This window comes from Bubalus kerabau, chromosome 4 (genome assembly GCF_029407905.1).
Source record: "Bubalus kerabau isolate K-KA32 ecotype Philippines breed swamp buffalo chromosome 4, PCC_UOA_SB_1v2, whole genome shotgun sequence".
Lineage (NCBI taxonomy): Eukaryota > Metazoa > Chordata > Mammalia > Artiodactyla > Bovidae > Bubalus > Bubalus kerabau.
This window is the reverse complement of record NC_073627.1, coordinates 58622021-58648137: the sequence shown is the minus strand read 5'-3', so window position 1 is coordinate 58648137 and position 26117 is coordinate 58622021. Positions and strand designations below refer to the sequence as shown.

The window sequence follows — 26117 nt, the reverse complement described above, 5'->3', positions numbered from 1 at the left end:
TCTTACCTGAGACCACTCTATATCTGATCTTACATGTAAGTGAGTCTAAAATATCTTTTATATTCAAGTACCTGAGTTAGATAGGATGTGACTTGCAAACCGAAGAGACTTAACAGATGCATTCACACAAAAGGAATAAAGCAGGAAGGAGATTGAAGGACAAGTATAATCAGTATTTATTTGGTATTCAATGCACTACCCCTTCTAAAGAGAAAAGACAAAATCTGAGGTATTGCATTAATAATTTTGCTGCTTCTGGGAATTAATTGCTGAAATTTTATGCCCATTAATCAAGGTTTAGTACCATCACACACAGTAATTAAAATGTTACCCAAGATTTTAAGACTGTCCCTCTGTACACAGAATATCTTTCCTTCAAAAGCCCACCAGCCCGTAAGATTTCAAGAGAAAAGTAGAAAATGGGAAAGTCTTCTGGTGGTGGGAGAAGTGGATAACTTAGGTAGAATTCCTGAGAGAAAACTGTAGAGTCAACCACAATACTAATTCAATAACAAGGGAACTAGGATCCCTTTCCAAGGCAAGAATGCTGAAGTGGTTTGCCATTCCTTTCTCCAGCGGACCACATATTGTCAGAACTCTCCACCGTGACCTGTGCTTCTCGGGTGGCCCTGCATGGCACGGTTCAGTTTCACTGAGTTACACAAGACTGTATTCCATGTGATCATTTGGGTTAGTTTCCTGTGATTGTGGTTTTCATTCTGCATGCCCTCTGATAGATGAAGAGAAGAGGCTTGTGCAAGCTTCATGATGGGAGGGACCGGCTGTGGGGAAAACTGGGACTTGTGCAGGGCCATGCTCAGTAAATCTTTAATCCAATGTTCTGCTGGTAGGTGGGGCTGTGCTCCCTCCCTGGGCCTGAGGCAGCCCAGTCCTAGAGTTTGAAGTCCTTATGGTAGGCTATAGGCTCTACGATAGGGGTAATGGCAGCCTCCTCGTAAAGGACTTATGGCAGTATGCTTGCCGTGCCTCCCAGGACTGCTGCTGCCAGTGCCCCTGAACCTGCAGCAGGCCCCTGTCAACCCAGTTGGATACCCAGACAGTACATTAAAAAGCAGAGACATTACTTTTCCGACAAAGGTCTGTCTAGTCAAAGCTGTTTTCTATCCAGTAGTCGTGTACAGATATGAGAGTTGGACCATGAAGACGACTGAGAGCCAAAGAATGGATGCTTTTGAACTGTGGTGTTGGAGAAGACTCTTGAGAGTCCCTTGGACTGCAAGGAGGTCAAACCAGTCAATCCTAAAGGAAATCAATCCTGAATACTCATAGGAAGGACTGATGCTGAAGCTGAAACTCCAATACTTTGGTCACCTGATGCAAAGAGCCAACTCATTGGAAAAGACCCTGATGCTGGGAAAGATTGAGGGCAGGAGGAGGACAGGGACACGGAGGATGAGATGGCTGGAGGGCATCATCGACTCTATGGACATGAGTTTGCGCAAACTCTGGGAGATGTGTAAGATAGGAAGCCTGGCATGCTGCAGTCCATGGGGTTGCAAAGAGTCAAATATGACTGAGCCAACTGAACAACAACAACAATTATCCCTCCGACATCTCCAAACATTCTAGAAGAGAAATCCATTTCTTGCCTAAAAGACAATTTATTCAATGATGTGTTTAAAACAGGTTGGTTTCTGTTAACTGCCAGAGTGGTCTTGATGCCTCAGTGTTCAGAAATTCAGAGCTAATGAGGTACAGACAGCCTTCTCCAGTGGCAGAGAAAAACCTAGACACCAGCACTGAGATAACTGTCACCACTCTATACATGTAGTCAGGTCTGCAACATTTTTAAAAATGATTTGAAATTGAAGCTGCTCATGATCCTCTACAAATAGAAGTGGGAGAGGCTTAGGAGATTATCATCTCAGGCAAATCAAGTCAGCAAAGCAACAGGGAAACGGACATGAGTCTTCCATTCTTTCTGTACTGCAAGTCAACTCTGCTCTTGTGTTGCAAAAACTCACATGTGGGAAGAAGACAACTTGCTCAGGTCAGTCACTCTTAGGCAGTGTTACCACTCCTCCACCAACCATCCCCCTAGAATGCAACAATGGAATGACTGGATTCCCTCCTGAGGATTCCCCTTTGAAAAAATAAACAATCAAGTTTATTTGACCGAATCTGACCCACATTCTACAGTGAAACAAGGCAGGCTCTCCCAGAGTGGGGAGAATGGGAAAGGAAGCCAGGCATCAGGCTGGCACCCTTGGGCACAAGGTGCTGGAGAGTGTGCAGCCTTCTGTGATGGAAAAATGACAGACATCCTGAGAAGCAGAAGTTGAGGCACTTCCAGGAACATCATTCATGAGCAAAAAGCTCCCAAATCTCTCTTAGGTTCTTCTCTGGTACTTCAGGCAGGCATCCTCCAGGTCAGCCAGGAAGCCAGGAATTGCACTCTGCAAAGAAAAGGAGATTGTCATTACTCTGTCCTCCCAGCAACTACTCTTGATTCTCAGGACGTGGCAAAGGTGAAGGAAGATGCCTTGGGGAATAATAAATATGATAATAGGGCTCCTGGTAAGATTTCAACAGAATGTTGGCACTGATGATGAAAAAGGTAAGACTCAGGGCACAGGTAAGTTTGGGGCCACAGTTTTCAGACCTTGCATATTTTAGCTTTTGCTAGTAGAAAGCTAAGACAAGTCTAAGACACTATTTTTGAAAAGAAAAAGAAAACTCAGGAAATGGGACTGGGATGGGCTGTGCGATTCTTCCAAAAAGATGAAAAAAAGGACTTGCTTTACAAAATTAGAAATTGGTAAGAATTGGGAGCAAGAGGCAAGATATGTCATCCCTTAGTTAGTGTTGAACATTGCCCAGACTTTCCCCAAATGTTGTTTTGGTAATTCCTTCTCTACGTTGTGGAAATAGCCATCCCTGTGTTGTTTTTTTGGGAGGGGAGAAACTGATAGCTTTCCTAGATTACATAGTCAGAAGTAGGGACCAGAATTCAAAATATGATGCGTTTTACTCGTTTGTGTACATTTTTACTCTCCCTGTGAATTGGTGAGCCCACCAGCCCGTAAGTTGGACCTCACAAAGCAGACTGCATGGTCTCCAGGAGTGATCTGCATACCACTGAAGTCCCTTCTCCTTATAGAAAGAAAACACAAAAATGAAACTGGAGGCTTCCCCAGGCTAGAGCATATCTCATTGTCTCCCAAGCCATGTTGGCCTAACTCCTCCATAAGCAGATACAGGGTCCACAAGCACCCTTGTTCCTACAAGGAGCAGGTTATTGTCCAAAGGTTCCAGAGAGTGATGCTGGCGGGATCTTGGTGGGAAAGTAGTGGAGAGCTGATATTCCAGGTGAAGATTTTGGTCTTTTGTCCCAGCCTCAGTCCTGGGTGTTGGCAACCCCAGTCCTAACCAGAGTCAGTCAACAATGCTGCTTCGTAAAAGAGCATCATGAGGCCTGAGACTGCACATCTCTTCAGTCTAACAGGCCCACAGGGTAAGTCAACATTTGTCAAGCACGCCTCCCCCCTGCCTCTGGGGGTCTCACCTTGGCAACCATGTTGATGAGCCAGGATGGAATCCAGCCACCAGGGTTTATGAAGCAATAAATTAATACTAGAGAGGGAAAGAAAGGACAATTCAAAAGGAGTAAAAATACAGCAGCAAGCATCCAGGTTTACATTCAGGCCAAAAACTAAGGAGGGAGGTAACACACAATTCAAGTGGACTCTCCCATCTCCTCATTGGGAGACTTATATACACACTTTGGCAAACAGTCAAAGCACATTCTGCTGCTATTTATTAAACCCATGGCAAGTGCTAGATGGGGAGGGCATGGCAATCCACTCCAGTATTCTTGCCTGGAGAATCCCCATGGACAGAGGAGCCTGGGGGGCTACAGTCCATATGGTTGGACATGACTGAAGTGACTTAGCATAGTATTGCATAGCATAACATAAGTGCTAGATATTTGGATATGTATCTCACTTATTTATTTCTCTCAATTATCTTAATTATAAAAGTTGATAAAATTAAACTCCAGTTTATAAATGATAAAATTGAGACTTAGAAGAGTGGGGTGATGCATTCAAGGCGGCAGATCTAACGCACACCAGAACAACTGTTCAGATTTTCCTGCAGTCTCCAGGCCACACCCATTCCAGTCCAGCAGGTGGCCACGTAAACCCTCCCAGATTCTCTCCTGAGTATGGAACTCAAGGCAGACAGGTCCCGAGTCCCTTAGTTTTTGCTGAGTGAGAGGTACCTCCTCAGAGACGGTCCCACCAGCCTTCCTGCTCACCTCCAGCCAGAATGTGCAGAACAAGAGCAGCCTGAAGTCAATTCCTAAACCTTGTGGTTCACTTCCATGTTCTGATTTCATTTGCACAATGCAAGAGTAAGTAAAAAATAGATTGATCAGATTTAAACATCCACCTTGCATTGTAGCCAAACTTCAGGGGTGGATTGAGTCTCCTCTGTTTCCTCTGAAGCCATACCCAGTTCTCTGACCTCAGGGGAAATGCATCCTGCATTTCCTGAGCCTCACAGTCACCGCAGCCTTCATAGGGCGCGCCACACACCAACCGCTGCCTTCCTTTTACCTTTGCTCCGGTTATGGCCAGCGCTCTCCACGGCCAGCTTCACCTGGCACTGGCTCACCCGGATGAAGCCTGGCCTCTCTGGAAACTGTGGCAGCGAGGTGCCCTTGGCCAGGACCACCTGAATCTTCCGCCCTCTGAAGTCCAGGTCTCGCCGCTGCTTCACATAGACGCACTACACTGCCAGTCAAGGCAAGGCCAGAGTCAAACCTCTCAGATGGATAAAAGGAAAGCCCACAAGTCAGAAGCAAAAGGCAATTGTTTTGTTGCCTCCACTTGGTGTTTGCTCCCTTAATCTGCCAGTTCACTTCCTGCTTGGTCTGCCTAACTTCCCTGCAGAGCCCTGTCACTCCCACCTGCTGTTCTCTTTTCATAGCAGGCGTGGTGTACATACTCAGTTCCCAGCTGGTCTCTGACTCTTTGTGACCCCATGGACTGTAGCCTGACAGGGTCTTCTGTCCATAGCATTTCCCAGGCAAGAATACTGGAGTGGGTTGCCATGTCCTCCTCCAGGGAATCTTCCTGACCCAGGGCTCAAACCCACAGCTCTCCTGCATATCTTGTACTGGCAGGCAGATTCTTCACCACTGAGCCACCCGGGAAGCTCAAGAGCATGCATTCAGATCAGATCAGATCAGATCAATCGCTCAGTCGTGTCCGACTCTTTGCAACCTATCTGTAATGATTCCTTGTTGCTCTAATTATGAGGGGAACCCACTCCTCCTTTCTCCAATAAAGCAATGAGATCTCAGAGGATTGGTCATTTATCAGCTGTGATCCTGGGTAACTTAATTTTTCTGAGATTCGACTTCACTGCGCAAGAAAAGAGAGGAACACTGCCTGTAGACAGGCTTGGTGGGGGCATTGGAGAAAGACTGGAGCAGAATCTCACGCAGGAAACAATGGGGTCATTGCTCTCTGTCCCCTCCTTAAGCCCTAATCATTGACCTCTGGGCACAGAGGACGGTCAGGCAAGGTTACTTACACCTGGTGACCACAGGAAGATATGTGGATATCCAAATAGTAGTAGGCAAATGTCCTCACTGGTTCTGGTTCACCAAGAGTAATATAATTATTTCATCGCAATAAAGATTCACAGACCAGCCACCATGTCCAAGGCACTATTACAGGGAAGGTAATTCAATTTTAAGAAACTAAGCAGGAAACACACACACACAGGATCCAGAGCCAATGCTGGGGGAGGAGGGGCGGTGGAGAGAGCTGGAAACGTGGGGCCCGAGTTCCATCCCCGAGTCGGCTGCTCACCGCCTGACTGTGTGCCTCGGTCACCTTAACTCTCTGGGGCCCGTCTTCCTCCTCTACAGACTGAGGGAGTGTATTGAATACTCTGAAGGAAAAGTTGTTTTCAGGCCCCCAAATCTGTGGTACAAGGATTTTCTAGGAAAAATCTCAGGAAAGTATGAGCTGCCTTCCCACAATTATAGATGCTCCATGTCGTCAGACCCAGAAATCATACTGAGATCTCTGAAAGCTACACAAGAAGCAACAGCTTTAGCAGATGCTTATGCAAGAGTCAAAGACAACATTGTCCACACCTTCTGGATATACCGCCATTGAGTCACGGCCATGAAGAACAAAGACACTTAGAAAGCTGAATAATAGTATACATTCAAAAAGGATACATCTCTGCTGCACAACAAAAAAAGACCATTTTCATGTAGGTCACTGTTTCTCCATTGCATTCTGTTTCATAGGCTTCTATTAGACAAAGCAAAACAACAACAACAAAAAACAACACAAAAGACGTTATTGCATCTGGAAGTCCCTTTGGCTTCAATTCACAAGAAGCTTTGATATGACAACCTTGTAGGGTGATAAACCACTAACTCACGAGGCATTGAATTTTAGAGAAAGGCAGATATTTAGAACCACTGCAATCTTGTTGTCCAGGGACAGTGTCTAGTAGATAGAAAAACACAGTAGAAATAAAAGAACCCAACAAAACTTGTTCATTGTATACCACAAACAACATTCTAAGACACAATGCAGTGAAACAAAATTAGGCATCCAAAAATAAATTTTCAAGTTCTAAAATCTTGGTAATCATCAGATGACACTACAGTGCCAATAATTTTTCTGTTGTAACCTTTCTCCTCATCTTAAATTTTGTGACATATTACAGGTGTCCTGGAACTGAGCAACCCAGATTAGAAATGAAGTTTCAAGAGAGGTTAGTGTCCTTCTGAAAAAGCTAGAAAGTGGCTTAACTATGTTAACTGTAAGATGCTTGCCTCTCTACCGTGTTGCTTTATCTCATAGTTACATGGACCAAATCTCCTTAATATCCACCATGCTACTGTGTGCAAATAGCATCGGCTCTTGGAGAGAGAGCAAAGCGATGCTATGAAGTGCACAGCCTCTGCCCTCAAGCTGTGTGGGAAGCTTCTAACTAACCATTTAGAAGAAGAGCCAAGCATAAGCTTCTGAAGGAACCAAGAGAATCCCTAGAGAAGGTGCTGACAGCTCAGAAATGTGTTATTTAATTCAGCTTTTGAAAGAAAGAAAACCTATTAGAAGCAGACCATGGAGTACAGAATTTATCAGCCCATTACTACAAGAGGTTGAAGATGACCTTGAAAGGAAGGGAATGAGTGGACATCTGCTGCTTTTGCCTGCTCTGCAATGACTCACCCTTTCTTGCACCAGAATCTCATTCTCCTTCAGGGCATCACCGTTTAACTCCTTCTCCCACTATGTGGTTTAAGCAGGACTGTGCAGTTCAGTTCAGTCACTCAGTCATGTCTGACTCTGAGACCCTATGGACTGCAGCATGCCAGGCCTCCCTGTCCATCACCAACTCCTGGAGCTTGCTCAAACTCATGTCTATAGAGTCGGTGATGCCATCCAACCATCTCATCCTCTGTCATCCCCTTCTCCTCCTGCCTTCAGTCTTTCCCAGCATCAAGATCTTTTCCAATGAGTCAGCTCTTCGCATCAGGTGGCCAAAATATTGGAGTTTCAGCTTCAACGTCAGTCCTTCCAAGGAACACTCAGGACTGATCTCCTTTAGGGTGGACTGGTTGGATCTCCTTGCAGTCCAAGGGACTCTCAAGAGTCTTCTCCAACACCACAGTTCAAAAGCATCAATTCTTTGGCACTCAGCTTTCTTTATAGTCTAACTCTAACATCCATACACGACTACTGGAAAAACCATAGCTTTGACTATGCAGACTTTTGTTGGCAAAGTAATGTCTCTGCTTTTTAATATATTGTCTAGATTGGTCATAACTTTCCTTTCAAGGAGCAAGTGTCTTTTAATTTCATGGCTGCAATCACCTGCAGTGATTTTGGAGCCCCCCAAAATAAAGTCTGACACTGTTTCCACTGTTTCCCCATCTATTTCCCATGAAGTGATGGGACCAGATACCATGATCTTTGTTTTCTGAATGTTGAGCTTTAAGCCAACTTTTTCATGCTCCTCTTTCACCTTCATCAAGAGAGTCTTTAGTTCTTCACTTTCTGCCAGAAGGGTAGTGTCATCTGCATATTTGATATTTCTCCCAGCAATCTTGATTCCAGCTTGTGCTTCATCCAGCCCAGCATTACTCATGATGTACTCTGCATATAAGTTAAATAAGCGGGATGACAATATACAGCCTTGACATACTCCTTTTCCTATTTGGAACCAGTCTGTTGTTCCATGTCCAGTTCTAACTGTTGCTTCCTGACCTGCATACAGATTTCTCAAGAGGCAGGTAAGGTAGTCTGGTATTCCCAGACTTACTCCGTGTTAATTTCAGGGCTGGGAAAATGAGCAGAACATGGTCACAGTGATTAGTTCAGGGAAGGCATATGTGGACAGAATCCTGGCTTGCCACTCTCGCAAGTTTAGGCCCAAAAGTGGCTTTGTAAAGGTTCTCAGGTAGCTTATAGAAGATCTGGGAGGACCAGAGTTAGGTTAAGAACCTCAGGATGATTCCAGAAAAGTCAAACTACCACAGCCTCTGGACCATACTCCATAGTGTGGACTGTTGATAGCAAGTACCACACATCAGAGGCTCTGTAAATGGCTACAGCACATGACTGAATCACAACTGGTAGGGAGATGGACAGAGAACATGTGGCTTCTCCCTCGAATATACGGCACCACCATTCCCCATAAAGTAAGAGTGTTTGAAAACAGTATGTGGCCCTAAACCATGACAAACATGCTAAAGGAAATAATATACGATCCAGGCTGAGGCGATAAGAGCCAATCCTGAGACTCTGGATGCCATCAGTAGGAAAGTTCTTATTCCTCTGGGGTTGTGTAGTTGGTTAGAATGTAACCAGTCCATTCTGAAGGAGATCAGCCCTGGGGTTTCTTTGGAAGGAATGATGTTAAAGCTGAAACTCCAGTACTTTGGCCACCTCACGTGAAGAGTTAACTCATTGGAAAAGACTTGGATGCTGGGAGGGACTGGGGCAGGAGGAGAAGGGGACGACAGAGGATGAGATGGCTGGATGGCATCACTGACTCGATGGATGTGTCTGAGTGAACTCTGGGAGTTGGTGATGGACAAGGAGGCCTGGCATGCTGCAATTCATGGGGTCGCAAAGAGTCGGACACGACTGAGTGACTCATAACTGAACTGAAGCCTGCCTCTTCTGGTGGCCTCTCTGCATGACACAGGATCTGCCTGAGAATGTGGTCAATACAGAAGAAGGCAGAGTCCAGCTGGAGAATGAACTGTTATGTGCAGCTATCCTGGAAGCCAGACAACTGTGGATTTTCAATGTCATGAACCAATAAACACTTTTTCCTTTCATTACACTGCAATTTGTTAGCTTTTCTTCCTTGCAACCAGGATTCCTAACCACAGCAAGCACCTGTCAGGGTTTCTGGCCCCTGGGCTAGCTGTATCTGGTCCATTGTGCCTGGGACAGCAGAGATCACTCCCCACTCTAAGTGCCAGAAAGATCCCCTATCTAATGCCACTCATAATTCTCCATCATTTCTGGGAAAAATCTAAGAAGTGTAGCCAGGTGACCAGCCTAGGCCCTTGGGTCCCGGGACTCTCCTCCCAGGCTAATTCCAGATTCTGCTACCCCAACAACCCAAAAGCACCCAACTGCTCACAGATTAAAAAAAAAAAAAAAAAATTCATGTTGTTTCATGCCTTCCTCATTTTACTCATACTGTTCCCTGGGCCAAATGTCCTTAACCCACTCACCCTTCACTTTTCACCTCACCATGTATATATATTCTTAAAACTTTGATTCAATTTGTCAAACAAAGCTCAGACACCACTTCCTCCAAGAAGCCTTCCATGCTCTTCCTGGTATGTGTGTGTGTGTGTGTATGAGATGACAACAAACTTGTAGTAAGTTCAAACAGGAGCAAACAGGAGAGTGAATCTATTTAAGTATAAAAAGGAAGTCCTAGAAATACTGAAGGCATATTTCAGCACAGCACCTCAGATATTTAAGCCAAAATTTAAAATGAAACATAGTATAATAGAAATTAAACCTATTGATCGCTGCTGGTTAGAGAAAATAGCAATAGGTTCTACCTTCTAACTGATTTTTTTAAGGAATACATGTCACTCACCCGTCACTTGTGGGATCCGCCGTCTTATATAGCCCAAATCCATACAGATATCTGCAAGAATATCTGGTGGGGCTCTCAGGGTACCAATGAGCTTATACTCATAAAGTCCAGTTGGCTGTAAAATGAGAACAAATAGAAACAGCCTATTGATTCCCAAGGTGCTATTACACAGCATATGAAAAATAGTTGCTTGTGCCATCTCACTACTGGGCATCCCCCATGCAGTCTTGGAAATGCAATGGTGAAAAAACAGGTGAAGATCTTGCTGATCTTGCTCTCATAGTTCTATTTGTTCTTTGCCACAGGTGCTGGTGATAGCTACCCAGGTAATTTAAGTAGGATAAAAGAAGGTTATGTGATAAATGGTGTCTAGTTTAGAGGGCTGGTGGTTTGTTGCATATCACCAGATGTTCAGGGAATGTCTCTATGAGGGATTTATCAGAAGAGTTTCTTCTGAGTATTAGAAGGAGCTGGCCATGGAAAGATGAGAAAAGCCCATTCCTGGTAGGGAGAAGGCCCACAGGCTGATGGATTGGTTGTCTTCCTCAAAGAACAGAAAGTCAGGGAGACCAGAGAACTGTGATGGGAAAGTGATAGGAGCTGCTGTCAGAGAAGTAGTGGGGGCTGGGTCCAGAGGGCTTTGTGAACCAAGGCAGTGGGCACAAAGATTTTATTCTAGTAGCTATGGAAAGCCAGTCAATAACTTCAAATAGGGAAATTATTTTTTTTTAATAGTTCTTGCTTCTTGGTAGAAAATAGAACATAAATGAGTAAGGAGATGGGTTAGAAGACCAGTACAATGATCCAGAGAAGAGAGGTTGACGACTGGCCAGAGCGGTAACAATAGTGATGGGGAGAAGTCAGTATTTTAGGGTAACATTTCAGAAGTAATGTCAACAGAAATTGCTGACAGGTTGGCTGTAGAGACAGAGATAACTAGAACAAATCTTCTAACATTTGCTTAAACAACCAGGTAGATGGGAGATCCATTTTTGAGAGAGAGAAAGCTTGCAGAGGTGGTGACCTGTGGGCTGACTGAGAGTTCTACTTTGAGCATGTTGAGTTTGAAGTGCTTATTAAACACTCATGTGGAAATGTCACATAGGCAGAGTTCAGACTATTTTAGATAAGCATGGGCCATAATGAAACCCAAAACATTATTGTTTTATCAATTCCAAGGTGGAATTTTTCAGCAACTGCTTTTTTTTTCTATAAAAAACATGTATAAAAGAATGAAAAAGGGATATATGTAGATAGAGAACAGATTTGTGGATACAACAGAAGAATCAGAGGGTGGGACAAATTGAGAGAGTAGCATTGAAACATATACATTAACATATGTGAAATAGAAAGCTGGTGGAAGCTGTTGTATAACGCAGGGAGCTCAGCCTAGCGCTCTGTGACAGCCTAGAGGGGTGGGATGAAGGGGGAGGGATGGAGGAGACGTACAAGAGGGAGGGGATATATGTATACTTATGGCTGATTCATGCTGTTGTATTGTATTGCAGAAACCCACACAATATTGTAAAGCAATTATCCTCCAATTAAAAATTTTAAAAAAGATTAAAAAAAGAACGAAGTGGGGGAAGAAACACCAGCTTCAAACCATACTAGTCCTTTTTATTCAGAAAAAAAAGATCATTTCTAAAGGTCTAAGTACAAGAGATTTTCCTTGTTTTCAAGCCATATTCTGTGAGGATGTAGGCTGGAGGGGATACACTTCACTCTCTGTGCAATGGCAACTAATTCCTGACACCCCTGCCAAAAAGTTTATTGTACAATTCCTGACCCTCTTGGCAAAGGGTTCTTTGTTAAGATTAAACTAATGACTTAATTCCAGTACAAAAACAAACAAAAGAAACAAAAATGAACCTTTTAAATGTACCTACACCTCCAGGTGCTAACGCAGTCCTAATGGCTAACCCCAGATGAATGAACCTACATCCTTAAACACTGTTCCAAGAACTTATGTGAAGTCAAGGTGTAAACGTGAAGATCTTTCTAGAGATCCTGAGGCTTCAAGGGTCTCCTGACTTAGGTGGCATAACCATAATTCTCAGTTTAGGAATCTCAGATGTCTGTGAAAGTACCTGGCGGAAAATGGAAAGTAAAGTTGAAAGTGAATTCATAAGGGTCTTTCACTCTGAGAGCATGTGGCATTATACCAAGAGTCTCCAATCAGCAAATGAGAGACTGGTAGGTCTGACCTCCACGCGTGCCGTGCCGTGAATGCCCCACAGGAGGGAGGGATTCAAGAGAAAAGCCCTCCTCCTCCTGTCTCCTCCCATGAACTTCACAGAAGATGAGGCTTTATACCAGCACACATCTACACCCACAAACGTTTTAGTTAGCTTGGGAAGACAAAGATTTAGCTTCTGTTCAGGAATAGTGTGGCCCCGTTTTCTACACCCAGTGAGCAAAAGGGATAGCTATTGTAGAGATTATGATCTCCCCAACTTCACATGAATCAGCTTTGGTAATCTGGACAAATGAAGACAAACTGCTTCCTGGAACTAGTTCCCAGCCCTCCTGCATGTATTGATCATTTGAGCCCTTAGTGACTTCAGTCCTGTAATAGTACAGAAAAGAAAAAAGAAAGCCCTCAAGGAAGCGAAGAATAAAACAGTGTGATTATTGTGAATACCCAAGAATGAACTATCATGACAACTTTCTTTAAACACTGTCTTCATGGCAGGGCTGGGAAATGCCAAAACACCAGAGGACAAATTGTGGGATGACATCTTTCCTTGTCCATCAATAAAATGTTCTTTACAGGTGTTTAGCAGCCCCATCCAAATTCCTGCATCAAAGAATCATTTCCTTTGAAAGAGGACCTCAGCAAACACATTCACAACTTCATTTTGTCTTTGAAACAATAAAGTGAATTTTTATAACTATAAAAGTAATTCATATTCGTTAAGAAATATTATAAAATGTGAAGAAAATTTAAATGGCATGCAATGCTCAAATCCACAAATCCCTAACTGCAATATATGATATATTGCTTCTCTTTTTACCATTTTTTATTGAAGTATAGTTGATTTACAATGCTGTATTAAATTCTGCTGTTTAGTAAAGTGACTCAGTTATAGATATACATATCTTCTTTTCTGTGGTCTTTTCCATTATGCTTTAATTCATCACATGATATTGAATGTAGTTCCTGAGCTATACAGTAGGATTTTTTGTTCACCCATCTTACATGTAAAAGTTTGCATCTGCCAGCCCCAAACTCCCAATCCTTCCCACCCCCGATCTATCTCCCCCAGGCAACCACAAGTCTGTTCTCTATATCTGTTAGTCGTCTGTTTTCGTTGCATAAACATGCTCATTTGTGTCCTACTTTAGATTCCATATATAAGTGATAGCATATCACTTATATGCTGAAGGACTGATGCTGAAGCTCCAACACTTTGGCCACCTGAGGCGAAGAACTGACTCCTTAGAAAAGACCCTGATGCTGGGAAAGATCAAAGGCAGGAGAAGAAGGGGACGACAGAGGATAAGATAGTTGGATGGCATCATTGACTTGATGGACATGAGTTTGAGCAAACTCCAGGGTTGGTGATGGACAGGGAGGCCTGGCGTGCTGCAGTCCATGGGGTCTCAAAGAGTCGTACACGACTGAGTGACTGAACTGAACTGATTTTCTATACAGTGAGCAAAAGGGATAATTATGCATAGAAAAAAAGATCTTCTCAGCTTCCATGAGTTAGCTTTGGTTATCTGGACGCATGAAGACAAAGTGTTTCCTGGAATTAGTCTCCTTCCCTTCTGAATGCAGTTTCTGCTCTTAGTGACTTCACTCCAGTAAAACCACAGAAAAGAAAACAGAAAGCCCTCTAGAAAGAGAAAAAGAGAGTGATGCGACTTACGTGAATACCAAAGAAGGAACTACTATGACGACTTCCTTTAAACATTCCCTTCATGGCAGGACTGAGAAATGCCAGAACACCAGAGAAGCAAAATGCTTGGTGACACCTTTGCTAGTCCATCCATAAAATGTTCTTTTCAAGCACCGAGTAGCCCCACTCAAATTCTGGGTCAAAGCAATTTTTTTACCTCTCATTTCTTTCAAAAGAAGGGGTTTGTTTCAAAGGAAACAAACTCACATTTTCTTTATGTCTCTTAAAAACGAAATGTTCATAATTATAAAAGTAAGTCATATTCATTGAGAAATATAGTAGGTGACAAAAATAATAAAGAAAACTAAAACATGTAACTTCATAATCCTCAAATACCAACTGATAATATTTTGCATATTTTTTGAGTAAATAAATATTTCTATGTGTTATAAAATGGGAGTAATTTAGTATAAACAGACTGTATTCCTATTTTTAACTACATAATTTTGAAACAGTGATCACAGCTAATTTTATTATTCTGTAAGTTATTTCTGTTTCCATATATTTTCACAATTATGAACACTGCTGGAAAAATTATTCCAAATGGACAAACCTGGTTCATAATTCTAACTTCCTCATTAGGCAAGCAAAATGCTTCTTCAGAGATCAATTTTAGGGTCAATGACATTAACATTTTAATGCTCTTTATACTTGTTATAAATCTTTAAGAAAGAATTTTACCTATTTATATTCTCACCAGTAGCAAAGATGCATCTCACCAGGACTGGGTACCACTGTTTGTACAAATAATTTAGTAGGAGGAAGCATAAATCTTAGTTTTATTTGGGCAATGTACTAATGTGTAATTCTCTTTCAAATTAGAGATGTAATTCTGGTGCAAAATTTTTTGCAGATACGTTTTGAAATGTTGTAAGATTTCAATAAATGACTCTAAACAAGTTTACTCAAGAGGTGCTTGGCTTTTCCTGAAGGTCCTCCAGAAAAACACTTCTAAGAATGTCTCAATGTCTTTATCCAAAGTAAAATGCAACGCATGCTTTTCTTTTTTACATTACTTTTAATTGCAGTATAGATGATTTACACTGTCGGGTTAGTTTCTGCTGTACAGCAAAGTGAACTACTTGTACAAATATCCACTATTTTTTAAGACCCTGATGTCGGGAAAGATTGAGGGCAGGAGGAGAAGGGGGAGACAGAGGATGAGATGGTTGGATAGCATCATCGACTCAATGGACGTGAGTTTAAGCAAACTTTGGAAGACAGTGAAGGACAGGAAAGCCTGGTGTGCTGCAGTCCATGGGGTCACAAAGAGTTGGACACGACTGAACAACAGAAAAACAACATACTTTTCTAATGACTCACTGATTAGAAGATACTGTGCTTTCCTACACCACAGGTGGTAAAAGAATTAGTCAGTGGTAGAGAATCAGTTGATACCATGTGTAGAATATAATTCCCAGAAGAAACGGGAGATTCATTATAGCATATACTCTCTTTCTTACTAAGAAAATTGCACAGCTGATAATTTTCCTCATCTCTTTTACAGGTAGAGGCAGCCATAAGGCAATTCTTTCTTCTTTTGAATATGGGTATGATGTCTAGAGCTGAAGCAGCTATTTTGTGATTAAGAGACAATAAAAATGAGAAAGCAGAGTGAAAATATTCAGAGTTTTACTGACATTGTTGATCAAATGATTCAACGCCAGCAACTGCTAACCTCTGGACTACTTGCTAGGTGAGAAATAGAAACCCCTCTTTGGGGACTTCCCTGGTGACTCAGTTAGTAAAGAATCTGCCTGCAATGTGGGAGACCTGGGTTCGATCCCTGGATTGGGAAGCTCCCCTGGAGAAGGGAACGGTTACTCACTCCAGTATTCTGCCCTGGAGAATTCCATGGACTGTATAGTCCAGGGGGTCCAAAGAGTCGGACACGACTGAGTAACTTTCACTTTCACGTTTCACTTGTTTAAGACTTTGTTAATCCAGTTTTCTGTTACTTGCAGCTACAAGCAATCCTACATATTACAAGTGGTTCTTATTGAGAATTTTATTTGAGCTCTGTGATCCTGAAAAACAACAGAGATTAAGAAATTCTCCCATGCTTTGTGTTTCAAAAAACAGCTATCACAAAAGAATCACTTTTACACACACACACACACCCTTTGTTTACCTATCACAAGGCCAGACACAACACCTCTAAATTCCCTTTGACGGTCCCACAAATGATCCGCTAAGCTACTTATTCCAAGGATCAATAGGCACAAAACGCTTGTTCACCAAATTAGTTAAGCATCTCCTTCCTCCAGACTCTAAATTTTGGCCCAGCCTCAGTCTAAGCAGCATCCAGCCCTGCTGAGAATGAACTGGCCCCAGGGTAAGACATTCTGTTCCATTCTCCAGAAGACCACCTTCATCTCACTTCTCCACATGCGGTTTCAGTCTTGCTGACTCCTCTCTCTCTGTTAAAAAAAAAAAAAAAGACTTTTCTGCCTCTCTCCTGAGAAACTCACGGATCTTATGGTCAAAGTATTCTTCCTAATACAATATCCTCCAACTCTTAAGTCCAGGTTTGCTTTTTATTTGACATTAAAGTAGACTGACAAAATAGTACTGATCAGACTTCTGAACATTTCCAAGCACGTAAGACTATGTAATTCATTATGTAATTCATTAAAATAGTACACAATACTACACTATGTAATTCATTAAAACAGTACAAAAATGCATAAGCATTACTAAAATGAATAGTTAAGGAAGAGAAATAAGAGATAATGGACACAATTAATGGACATTGAACTGCAGCATATTTAATTCTGCATAGAAATCTGAAACTTCACACACTCTATTACAGAAAGTTCCACTTCCTTCTACTATGTATCACAGGGGGAAAAAAAAAACAGCAACAAACACCATAGGCCCACTATATTCTTGAGCCTGAGAAAACCGTCATGCAAGGTGTACACTTGGCTTTCCAGCTTAGAATGGATTTGCCTTGGTGATCCGTCAGCGTCACTACAGCTGCCATGCATTCTGCGCTGGAAGCTGTCCAATCACTCTGCCCTAACTCTTTCAATAATACGAACATTTATTTCTCTAAACACAGTGCAGGTTCCAGTTTTAGGTTCACTATCTTGTGTAATCTCAACAGAGCCCTGCGGTATCAACAGGGACACTGGTGTCATGTCCCTATGACATGAAGCTCAGAGAGATGGCATACTTCCTCGAGTTCTACAGTTGGCTCTGGGGACAGCCAGAGAGAGGAGGACACCGTCCCCTTCTTCTCCCCACGACGGCTCCTAATATGGCTCTACTCTCTCCGCACACTTGCTCCAAGCCACTGCTCCAACGACAAGCTAAGAATGTCAGTAAAGATGGCACAGGCTCTCAGAGCTGGAAGGAGTCTTAGATCCTTATGTAAAAAATGACAGAGATGCATCAAAAGGCAGCTGATGACTCCTGCTGGCAAAACCTGGATGGGAAACTTTCCTTCCAGTCCCTAACCCAGTGTTCCTGCCCCAGACCACCCAGAAATATGCAAATCTGCAGAGACACCAAGTAGCTTGGTGGCTGTCTAAGACTGGGAACGGGAACAGGAGATGACTGCAAATGGGGAACAGGTTTCTTTGGGGATAACACAAATATTTGAAAATTAGACTCGGGGAAGGATGTGTGACTCCACAAACTTACTAAAAATTAGTGAACTATACACTTAAAATGAGTAAATTTTGAGGTACTTAAATGATACCTCAAGAAATACAGCTGTTAACACTAGAAGATTAGGAAACTCACTCAAGGTCACACAAGTAATGAGCATGACCTGAAGCTCATTCGTTGCAAAAGAACCTGGACCTGAAGCCAGCGATGTGACGGCAGAGTTCACAGCCTATGATCCCGCCTCCAAGCGTCACTGGCCTCTCCCAACATATTATTAGAGAAATAACAAGCTGTCAGAGTAGACAGAGCTGTGGCCAAGGTGACCGTGTGATTGACCATTCTAGCGGACAGTTCTGAGTGAAAGAGCTTTGTCATGTGTTTCACCAGGACAAGCATAATGCAGGTCTTGAAGGGTAGAGTAGAACATAGATCACCCTACTCACAGCAAACACCATTTAATTTACTAGGGGCTTCAAAATGTATCCTCTCATTGGATCCCTGGCACAAATCTGGCAGGAAAGGAATTATCTCCAGCTTACAGATGAGGAAGCTGAGACTCAGCTAGGGCCCTAGGTTCATAAATCCCAAAACCTCAGAGCAATTAAGCATCAGAACTGTATTTTAGACCAGGAGTTACTGAATCTGTCATGCTGTCTATTTTTCACAGTCCACAAGCTAACAATAGTTTTTAGTTTTCAAAGTGGTTATGTAAGTCAATATACAGCCTCTTAGTCTATAAAGCCTAAAGTAGTTTCTATTTGGCTCTTAACAGAAAAAAAAAAAAAATTGCAATCCCTGCTTTAGACCATTGCCGCCACCACTTCTGAAAACATACGGTCCAGAAAAGCTCTGGATTACTAGAGTCATACTGCTACTCCACATGCAAGAGAGGAATCTTCACATTATAAACCCCAAATATATTATGTTTTATTTTAAATCACATGTGGGTTTACCATTTAAGCTCAGACCACTCTTCAAAGTAAATCTGCTGATCTTGAGCACACCATACAGGATAAGCAACAACACTCTTAAACAAAACATATGCAAACTCAGAAAACCAAACAGAAAAAAAAAATCTTAAAAGAAGCTGTCAGGAAGGAATGGGCCATCACTTTGCTTATAGACGAATACCGATGATAATTAGAGCAGACATCTCATCAGAAACCACTCTGCAAAAAAAGAAAAGGTAGGGTGAAATATATACTAAATCAATCACTGACCTAGAATTCTATACCCAATGAACCTATCCTTCAAAAGTAAAGAAGAAATAAAAACTTTTTCAGACAAACAGAAACAGGGAATTCATCAGCAGCAGACTTGGCTCTGGAAGAAATGTTAAAAGAAGCTTTTCAGGGAGAAAAACATATGATATAGGTCAGGAACTCAGATAGACATTGCATAAAAGGTGCCCATTTTATCGTCTTAAAGTTTGTGGAAGGTATGAACTTTCTGTCTAATGAATACGTCAGGCATCACCAAAATGCAGGTACACAATAAGTTCTGAAACACTGCTTGAATGGGTCATGATGCAGTATTTTGGAGGTTTCTTCTCACTAGGGTGTATTCAAACAGCCCCAAACCAGCTGTGGAATACAAAGTCTGACTTACACCCGCAGACAGGCATGGGGGATCCTGCTCCCCCGTCCCCGCTAAGGCATGCCTCCAAATCTTGGACCAGCACCTTGCGATCGGTGAGCATCTTCATGCTGCCTCACACCACAAGCTCATCCTGAGAGAAGTGAGGAGACAGAGAACTGAGGCTCCAACATTATCTATCCAGTTACACAGAGGGGCGATGGGACAGGAGAGAGACAGAGAGAGAGAGAGCTGACCTCCACAAGTGGCAGAAATTAGAAGGAGGCTACACATGGTGCTCAGCTTTAAGCCAAGGTGGTCCTACCCACTCGTAAATATGGCTGTGTAAGTGTCCCCAATGCATCAACTGCTCCATCGATCATGTTGGTACCGAGAAGGATGGGAAAAGGAAAGAGAGTCCTGGCACCCAGAAGTGAAGAGGTCCGTGATGCAAGTCGGATTACGATCCCATCAGGGAAATCAGAGTGAAGCTTCTCTCCCACTGAGGTAAATCTGTTTCCATGGCAGTTTAATCACTGCTTCCTTCCAAAAGGCCAAGCTATCTCTCGACACAGCACGGCTGAACCTAGTTTTCCCAGTAAGGCCAGGATCTCAGTAGTTCAGCAGGGCAACAGCACAGGAAAGAACAGTCCCTGGGAAAGTACTGTCTGCTCTTGACCAAACTCACTGATGAGAAGACCTTTGCAAGGACAAAGGCAGCCGCTTCACACAGTGCCAGACACTTGGTTTCAAATCGTAAGAAGTCAAGCCCTCAGTCAGATCTTTCCAGACCAACATTTTCTGGGTCTAAATCAATGATGTGAGCCTCTAAATGCCAGTTTCACACCATGTACAGGCAGGTCACAGTGTCTACTGGCATAGTATCCAGCCTAAAGCTCCAGGGAGACCTGACTGCATATCTCTGGGAAAGCTTTTGCAAATGACCCAGGACCCTTCTCTCCAAGGGAACCTTCTCCCTGCTGTTCAGCGGACCACGTCCACTCCCAAGTGGCCACTAATTTAAAAACCAGGAAGAGATGGTCTTCACGTGGACATGACTTCCACCTTAAGATAGTCCTCCTTTTCTCTCTTCCTTCTCCTGCCTCTCAGTGCCACCACGTGGGGTGGTGCAACTTGAGCACCATGTGAGAAGCTCCCTTTACATCAGTGGTTCGCAAAGAATAATCTATGGAGTTTCGGTATCACCTGGCCATTCGGTAAAAACAAAATGTTAAAAAGAAGGAGGAGGAGAAGTAAAGAAATGTAAAGCCAACTCTCAAGTTCCACCCAGATCCACTGAATCTGAAACGGAGTAGGATATTAACTGTGAATTTAACAGGCTTTGCAGATGAATGTTAACAGGCTTTGCAGATGAGTCTAGTGTATGCTCAAGGTTAAGAATCACTCTGCCATGGATCATTTCATTCAATGTTTGTCAGAAGCCAATGATCCTAAAAAGCAAGAATTATACTTGTTTCGCAAATGAGGAAGCTGAGATTTTAAAATGAAATAGCAGCCGGCCAATATCCCCCAAGTAGTAAGTGGGGGCCACTCTCCAACACCAGGTTCACCCTGGTCCTGCGTCCTTCTGGCCCCTCCTGGAAAAGGAAGGAAGGTTAGCCTGGCTCTGGAACTTAGCACTCAGCGTTCCCTCTACTGCAATGGTTTATAACACAGCACGCTCATTAAAATTTCTTGGGAAGCTTTCACATGAAAAAACAAAAAGAAGCAACAAAAACATATTTTATTTTGAAGCATTTCAAACACACCAATGGAGAAGGCAATGGCACCCCACTAGAGTACTCTTGCCTGGAAATCCCATGGGCGGAGGAGCCTGGTAGGCTGCAGTCCATGGGGTCGCTAAGAGTCGGACAGGACTGAGCAACTTCACTTTCACTTTTTCTCTTTCATGCATTGGAGAAGGAAATGGCAACCCACTCCAGTGTTCTTGCGTTGAGAATCCCAGGGGCAGGAGAACCTGGCGGGCTGATGTGTATGGGGTCGCAAAGAGTCGGACATGACTGAAGTGACTTAGCAGCAGCAGCAGCAAACACACCAAAGTAGACAGGACAGAATAATCAGCCTCTAGGACAAAGGGGAACTTCTCAAAAGGACCGTCCAAGCTCCACTCCAACTCTGTTCACGATGGGGCTCTAATAGGGCTGAGAGGTGTCCTGAGAGCTCCCCAGACAGCTCTTGAGCTTTGAGGAACACCCTCTGGTCCATTTCTCCTCTGATATTTGCAGGACGCAATCTCTTCTTTCATTTATATCTCCACTCAATTGTTAACCTCTGGAAGAGGGTTTTTCCAGATTCCCTGTATCTAAAGCACACCTGGATATCCCCACCTCCGCCATAACATCTCTGTATCCCTTCATCCCACTTTACTGTTTCTGTAGCATGTTCAGCTGTCATTTCATTATATACTATGTTTATTATCCTCAGTGAATACTGTTTATTGTTTAAGAAGCTCATTCACTGAACCAGCAGCTCCAACTGCCTGCTCCCTGCTTATGCCCAGTGTCTGTCAGGGCACTACCACATGGAGGCACGTAGCGAATGTCTCCTGAATAAATGAATGACAGTGGGACAGGGCAGAGACTATAACTCAAGACTGTCTGCCTCCAAAATCCATGCTCTTTTCCACAGCGCCACATAGACTAGCATAGCACACAGCAGTGTTGCCCTAGCTTCGCTTTCAGGTCAGTTCAGTCGCTCAGCCGTGTCCTACTTTTTGCGACCCCATGGACTGCAGCACGCCAGGCCTCCCTGTCCATCACCAGCTCCCGGAGCTTACTCAAACTCATGTCCATCGAGTTGGTGATGCCACCCAACCATATCATCCTCTGTCGTCCCCTTCTCCTCCCGCCTTCAATCTTTCCCAGCATCAGGGTCTTTTCCAATGAGTCAGTTCTTCATATCAGGTGGCCAAAGTATTGGAATTTTAGCTTCAGTATCAGTCCCCCCAATGAATATTCAGGACTGATTTCCTTTAGAATTGACTGGTTTAGCTTTGCTTAGCTTGGAGAAAAAGAATGTAGTTCTGAATGGAAGCAAGCTATATATTTGGTACTGAGTTTATCCAAGTACACTGGTTCGTGTCTAATTACTAGCTATGAGGGCTTATGTGGCTCGCTCTGGGTCTTACTACCATCCATAAAATAGGAAAATAAACCTGTCTCTACCTATCTCCTATATTTGTTGAGAGGGATAAATGAAAACTTACATGTAATAGCATTTTGTATATTAAGGGGCCATGTAAAGATAAGTTAGCACTACACTTGGGGAGAGAAAAAGAAGGTGAGACCAAGGAAACAGAGTAGGCAAAGAAAGCAGGACAAAAGCAAAAAGAAAGGGTGATGGTAATTGGACAGAATGGTTGCAAAGAGACTTTCCAAGTCTAAAATTCTGTGATTTAATAGGAAAAGAGAAAATGGAAAAGTATCAAAAGTAGCCATTTGTTCAAGAACAAGATTCAGAATTATTGGAGTCTACTAAAAAGAAGCCACAATTTTTTTTACTTTAAAATACAATTTATCTGTCATACTGCAAACTCTTTCAAGTACCTCTATGCTTATGTCAATCTTTTCAAATCATGTGATAGTAACTTTGTTACAGCATCATTTTTAGATCATGATCACACCTCCCTGATTCAGACTCACAGCAGGTATTCCCTGTGGAACAGCCAGCCTGGTTCAACTGGATAAAGTCACTGAAAAGTCTGAGAAGGGAGACTGTCTGATTCTTCTTATTCCATAAATTCCAAATGGTACACCCCTGATGAAACGGCTAATATGATTTGTATGCAAACATTCATCCATTGAACATGTCCCTTACTCAACAAAGATTTAGCAAGAACTTTGATGAAAAGGGTTATTTTTGTATGGGTACCAAACGTAACCTTACTGAAACAAAATCAAGCATTTCAAGAAGCCTTATTGGATTACCTGTCTCAGCTTCTGCTTATGGGTTTCACATTAACAAGAAATAGGAAGAGACAGGAAGAAGCAAGGGACTCATTCCAGCAGGGTGGAAATCTGTAGATGGTTATTAAGAAATAAGATGAATAATGTGTCTATTGATGGGACTGAAGGAAAGGTCTTAATGCAACTCCATCAAAAGTCAGGTGGATCAATAAGACTCTCTGCTAGTCCCCTAACATTAAAGGGCCCCAAACAAGCCCACTCTGTACACCAGTCGGAAGAATTTAAAAAGCCAGATGATAACAATTGCAATGAAAACCCTGACCTGGAATGACCTGGGCAATAGTCTGGTATGTAAACCAAGGTGAAAATTAACAGAGGGGCCAGGATTTTCTGGTTGGACCTCCAGTCAGGGACCTGGGGACCCAAGGCCATATGCACAGTGGCTCTAGGCAGGGAAGTGTGGGGAAGAGGAAACAGAGTCACATAATATCAACAGCATGCATGGTGGATGAAACCACACTGGATCACAAGACCGAAGAGGGCACAGGGTTTTAGGGGAGATAAGTGCAGGTCTAGGCAGGCCAGGACAAGCTGAATTCACTTGGCTATGGAGTGGCATTCAGAAGACAAGATTTACTAACTGAGGGATTCGAGGGAATTCTCTTCCAGGAGGAAAGTAAAGGATGGGAGTCAACCTGGAATGAAAATGAGGCTCTATCTAGCAAAATGGGTCAGGCAGCAAAAAACACTGGATGTGCAACTAAGGTTCTAGGAAAGGGCTCACACCTGACACAACAGGGTCCCTAGACACTGAATACACATGCAGATCATGGTGGCCATGGGCAGTGGCCCCCAGCCTAGCTGCTGGGGCTCAAGGCCATGCCTATGGCCTCCAACTTATGCGAGTTCTCTGGAAAGACTTGTAGCTTACATCAATGTACTATAACTGCCCTCATGCCCAGAACAGGTGGAAATAAGACTTATATCATGGTTCAGAGGATAGGAACTGTTCTGAATACGCATCCTCCCCCCAGGAGGGAGGTGGGCCCTGTTCCATATCAATAAACAATGGAAACAATAGAAAGCCAGACATTCTGCCTCAGCTCAGGCAGTGGCTGTTGTGGGATAAAAAGCACAAAAGCAAAAGAGCACAAGCCCTTCAGGGGATGTGAGGGGAGTGGTCAGGGCTGACGGGAGGACAGGACCGGTGTGGAGGAGCCATGGGCCCTGGACCAGCCTAGTCCCCCGAGCAGAGCCCACCTGGCATACTTGCCCTCTCAGAGTCAGTGGAGGAGTGTATCATAGCATAGGTCTGGAGCTAGAAAGCTGAGTTCCAACCCCAGAGTGAGTCTTGAGCCATCAGCTTAACTAAGGTGATAGTCTATATAGTGCCTGACAACATGGCACCGATGTGAGGACTAAGTCAGTGCCGCAGAGCACTTAACCATGCCTGGAGCATAAGACAGCATGCAATAAGTTAGCTATGACTGTAGGTATTATATTTTACGCAGGCAACAGGGCCATTGGAAGGGGAACAATAAGATCACAATCTCTTTCAGGTGTTTGATTTCAGGTGTGCAGAATGGAAGGGAAAGGGTGGAAGGCCAAGAAGCAAGTCAGAAGATCACTGCAATTCTAGGGAAGAGGTGGCACTCAGAGTGACAAAGGTCAGGGAAAAAAGGGAAGGGGAAGGGGCCAGACATCAGATACATTTGAGTTGTGAATTGCCAACATTTGGCAAATGCCTGGATGTGGCGGGTGCGGAAAATGAAACAATTTTATCCAGAACATCAAAGGATTTTTTCTGAAAACATGTCCATTTTTGCAGCCAGGTAAATGCTTAAACGACACTCAGAAATTAATTCTGCCTGCTCTACACTGAGCTTCCCGCTCATCCTGTTGTACCCAGTGACCCTGGGCCACACAGACATTCAGAGCTCCTCCCTACTCTAACAGTTTCAGACTCTGGTCTCTGCCAGGAAACCTGCACTTCACTCCCTTGCCTAAAGGCGACTTCTAACCTAGTCACCACGCAGCAGCTAGCACACAGAGCAACCGATGACAGACCATCATTCCACCTGGCCGGCTCCAAAGGCCTGCCGGCACACCCGCAACTCCATTCCTCCTACCCTTCAACTTTTCCCCCACACTTTTTCTCAGGCTAAAGCTATTCGGTGCAATTTACAAGGAATGGGGCAGCACTCCAAGGAGCAAGTTAGTGAAATGACTAGACGACGGTAGGTCCCTTCTCAGCAACATTCCTCACACCACACATACCACCCTGTACATCCACTCTCTGAAGAGCCCAGTCGCTTTTCTTCCGGGATTCAATCTGAACATACTCCCCGCCACACAGATACCACTGGCACCCACGTGGGAGAGAGGCTCACTTCCCTTGCAGGCAAGTGGGTGGGGCTAAGCAAGAATCCGCAGACCCACGTTTTCACTCTGCCATCAACTTCTAACAAAACACTTGCCCTGTCTGGTCCCCCCACCCCAGGCCCCCGGGAGAACCTCCCACTCCCACCCCCACCCCCGGGGAGCACTCACCACCCTGCCCCCCGCAGACGCCCGCCCGGCGCTCCTCTAGGGGCGGACAGCTACCTGGTCCAACAGCCCGTAGACGCTGATGCCCTGGGTCTCCATCAGCAGCTCCCAGGCGGCCCCGGAGAGTGCGGGCCGCTGGAGCTCGGCGCAGGCCTCCCTGAACTGCTCCTCCGAGAAGGCGCCAGCCCCACGCTCCATCCTTCAGCAGCGGCGGCCCTAGGGCCCGGAAGGAAGAGGGGATAGGTGGGGCTCATGCTCGGAGGCGGGACGAGAGAGTGGCCCAGCCCGACTGGCAGGGACCAGAGAGGGACCCGGACGCGGCTGGGGGCGGGGCCTATAGGGGCGGGGCCTTGAGGGCCTCGAGGGGGCTGGGCCTCGAGGATTCCGCGGACCCAGGGCTGCGCGGGAACGCAAAGCAAAT

The 26117-nt window shown here is 44.0% G+C and overlaps 1 pseudogene; it reads right to left on the bottom strand.

Moving 5' to 3' along the window:
• Positions 1 to 2093: 2093 nt before the first annotated feature.
• Positions 2094 to 25969, bottom strand: LOC129649767 (phosphatidylcholine transfer protein-like; annotated as a pseudogene).
• Between the last annotated feature and the right edge of the window lie 148 nt (positions 25970 to 26117).